This window comes from Aristolochia californica, unplaced genomic scaffold (assembly GCF_029961685.1).
Source record: "Aristolochia californica isolate CCGP_79_NKW_82.1479 unplaced genomic scaffold, dmAriCali1.0.hap1 SCAF_6, whole genome shotgun sequence".
Taxonomy (NCBI): Eukaryota; Viridiplantae; Streptophyta; class Magnoliopsida; order Piperales; family Aristolochiaceae; genus Aristolochia; species Aristolochia californica.
This window is the reverse complement of record NW_027182257.1, coordinates 24,316,895-24,320,707: the sequence shown is the minus strand read 5'-3', so window position 1 is coordinate 24,320,707 and position 3,813 is coordinate 24,316,895. Positions and strand designations below refer to the sequence as shown.

General features: G+C 42.3%; 1 non-coding gene across 1 annotated transcript; it reads left to right on the top strand.

Annotated features, from left to right (window-relative positions):
- The first annotated feature begins 3,059 nt into the window (after positions 1-3,059).
- Positions 3,060-3,166, top strand: LOC137935600 (small nucleolar RNA R71). Its single transcript, XR_011109300.1, has one exon. It is a non-coding gene; the product is annotated as a small nucleolar RNA R71 (small nucleolar RNA).
- The last annotated feature ends 647 nt before the right edge of the window (positions 3,167-3,813 follow it).

Here is a 3,813-nt window from a genome sequence, read left to right as displayed (position 1 = left end):
CAGTCCCCAATGCATAGTCAGAGGCATCACACATCAACTCAAAAGGCAAAGACCAAGTAGGGGGTTGGACAATGGGTGCAGTGGACAAAAATTTCTTCAGTGTCTCAAAAGCATGAATACAGGCATCATCAAAAGCAAAAGCAACATCTTGAGCAAGCAAATTCGTCAAAGGACGAGAAATTTTGCTAAAGTCTTTAATGAAACGCCTATAGAACCCAGCATGGCCAAGGAAAGAACGCACCCCCTTCACAGAAGTAGGTGGTGGCAGATTGGCAATTAGGTCAACCTTGGCTTTGTCCACTTCTACACCCCGCTCAGACACTACATGTCCTAAAACAATTCCTTCTTTTACCATGAAGTGGCATTTCTCCCAATTCAAGACTAAATTGGACTTAATGCAACGGGACAATACGAGTGAAAGATTGTGCAGACATGTATCAAAACTAGAGCCAAACACAGAAAATTCATCCATAAATACCTCTAAAAAGTCATCAATCATGTCGGAAAAGATACTCATCATGCACCGTTGGAAAGTGGCGGGCGCATTGCATAAACCAAAAGCCATGCGTCTCTAAGCATAGGTGCCAAACGGACACGTGAATGTGGTCTTTTCCTGGTCTTCTGGAGCAATGGGAATTTGATTATAGCCGGAGTATCCATCTAAGAAGCAATAAAAATTATGGTCGGCCAATCGCTCTAGTACTTGATCAATGAAAGGTAGTGGGAAGTGATCCTTCCTAGTGGCGGAATTAAGTTTTCTATAGTCAATGCAAACACGCCACTTGGTGGTAGTTCTTGTGGGAATCAATTCACCACTTTCATTTTTCATTATTGTTATCCCCCCTTTCTTAGGGACAACTTGAATTGGACTCACCCAGGTGCTATCGAAAATAGGGTAAATGATTCTTGTCACAAGCAACCTGATGACTTATTTTCTCACAACCTCTAGCATATGGGGATTTAACCTACGTTGCATCTCACGTGAGGCTTTACTCCCCTCCTCCAAATGAATACGATGCATGCATATGGAGGGGCTAATCCCTTTTAAGGCATCAAGAGTCCACCCCAATGCCTCTCTGTGTGCTTGTAAAACTTCAGTCAATTGTTCCTCCTGCTCAGTACTTAAATCAGAGGAAATAATGACTGGTAATGAGTTCATGGGCCCCAAAAACGCATACTTCAACGTGGGAGGAAGTGGCTTAAGATCTAGATTGGAAGGTTCAAGAGGTTTGTCCAAGTCAAGATGAAGATCCTGTGGATGATCAGTTGTGATAACCTCATAAGCTTCCTCCAACAGAGGTAAAAAATTGCGTAAAGAATCAACCTCTCGAAAATATGTTTCCACATCAAAATAGTCCATGTCTAAAGATGTTATGCAAGACTCAAAAGATTCAAGAGTGGATTCGTCATCAAGCATAACAGTTTCTATCTTAAATGCAGGACTCAGATCATTAGACTCAAGTGGGTGGTGCCCGGCATTAAATACATTCAATGAGACCTTAAAATTTCCAAAAGACAACTCCAACTCACCACTTTTACAATGAATGATAGCATTAGATGTGGCTAAGAAGGGACGTCCTAGGATGACAGGAATTTGGTTGGTCACATTGACTACTGGTTCTGTATCAAGAACAATGAAATCAACCGGGAATAGAAATTTGTCCACTTTTATCAAAACATCTTCAACTATTCCTCGTGGTATCTTGACAGAACGGTCAGCTAGTTGAAGTGTGATGGGAGTAGGCTTCAATTCCCCCAAACCTAATTGCTAGTACACAAAGAAAGGAAGCAAATTCACACTTGCCCCTAAGTCAAGAAGAGCTCTCTGGATGGTATGTTCACCAATGACACATGAAATTGTGGGACATCCAGGATCTTTAACTTTAGGAGGAGTGTTGTGCTTCAGAATTGACCTTACATTTTTAGTAAGAAAGACCTTTTTGTTAACATGTTGTTTTCTCTTCTGTGTACAAAGGTCTTTCAAAAATCGGGCATAGGAAGGGACTTGCCTAATAGCATCAAGAAGTGGAATGTTAATGTGAACCTTACTAAACAGTTCCAACGTTTCATGCATGCTATCTCCTTTCCTTGGTGGGCCCGATAACCTATGCGGATAAGGAGCTAGTGGGACTTGGTTAGGGATCTACTTGGCTGTTGGTGGAGAACTTGGAGGTTCTTCACCCAATGATGTGTCCCCATTGTCATCCTTTAACTCCTTAGACTTAGTGGTCCCTACCCCATTGTTCAACTCACGACCACTCCTAAGGGAGATTATGGCTTTGGCTTGCTCATGGTGGGGTTTGGAACTCAACCCACTCTCATGTGTGCTTTTGGGGTTAGGAATGGTTTGACTCGGGAGTCTATTTTGTGCTTGTTCACTCATGTGGTTGGCCAACTGACTCACTTGCATTTCAAGTTTAGCAATGGACTGTGTATTCTGCATGAATAATTGAAGTGTATCCTCAAGTGAAGGTTTTTGTGGAATCAATGGCTATTGAGTGAAGTGTGGGCACGGAGCTTGGGGTTGAGTAAACCCTGGAGGACCCCCAACCTGTGGGCCCTTAGACCATGAGAAATTTGGGTGCCTAGCCCAACCCGGATTATATGTTTCTGAAAAAGGATCATTCCGGTTTGGTCTATGAAAATTCTGGACTGCATTCAAGTCCTCAATGAGCTCTGGGTAGGATGAACTAGATGGACACATTTGTGTGGGATGAGATGAACCACAGCATATGGCACAGACAGTAGATGGGTTAGGAGCAGGTGAACTCTTGGACACCATAAGGGCATCAATTATTCTAGTCAACCCCTCAATCTTGGCCATGAGCATAGGTGTTTCACTAACCTCGTAGAGACCCCCTTTTTTAGCTTCGTGGGATCTCCTATCAACATTAAATGACGAACCCCATTGCTGAGATTGATCACTCAACGTTTCAAAAAAATCCCACACCTCACTAGCACTCTTACCCATCAAACTCCCACCACTCGTTGCATCTACCATGGATCTAACCTGGGGTGTAAGACCTTGATAAAAGTATTGCACTAAATGCCATTTCTCAAACCCATGATGCGGACACCTACGGATCCAATCCTTCCATTTCTCCCAAGCCTCATAAAAGTGTTCACCCTCCTGCTGCATAAAGTTGGAGATTTCTCTTCTGAGGGTTGTAGTTCTCTGAATGGGAAAGTACTTGGACAAAAATTTTGTGACTAATGTGTCCCATGAAGTAATGCTGCCCACCTCTAAGGAATTAAGCCAAGACTTGGCCTTATCCTTAAGTGAAAATGGAAAAAGTCTTAACCGGACAAAGTCATCTGAGAAATTCTGGAATTTGAAAGTTGCACAAATATCTAAGAATTCCTTGATGTGGTAATATGGGTCCTCCTTCTCCAACCCATAGAATGTAGGGAGGAGTTGGATCACACCCGATTTCATCTCATAACTGGCGGCAGTAGTGGGTGGCAATATAATGCAAGAAGGTGATGTGAAGTGGGATGTGATAGAACAATCCCTCAGGGCTCTACGGTCACCTGTTGCAGGTAACTGTACTGGTTCGCCCTGATTGGCCATGGTAGCTCCTAACTTGACTTCGGGTGTTTTCCTACAAATATGTTCTACCTCTTCAACAAAGGGAGGTAATGGTCCACCTATGGAGCGGCGCCCGTGCATAAAAACACAAAAAGAAACAAAATGAACTATCAAATTAAGCTAACAAACTCACTAAAAAATATGAAATAACTAGAAGAAATAAAAATAATTCCATACAAAATCACCAAGCTAAAATTATGAAAGCAAAAAATAAAAAATAAAAA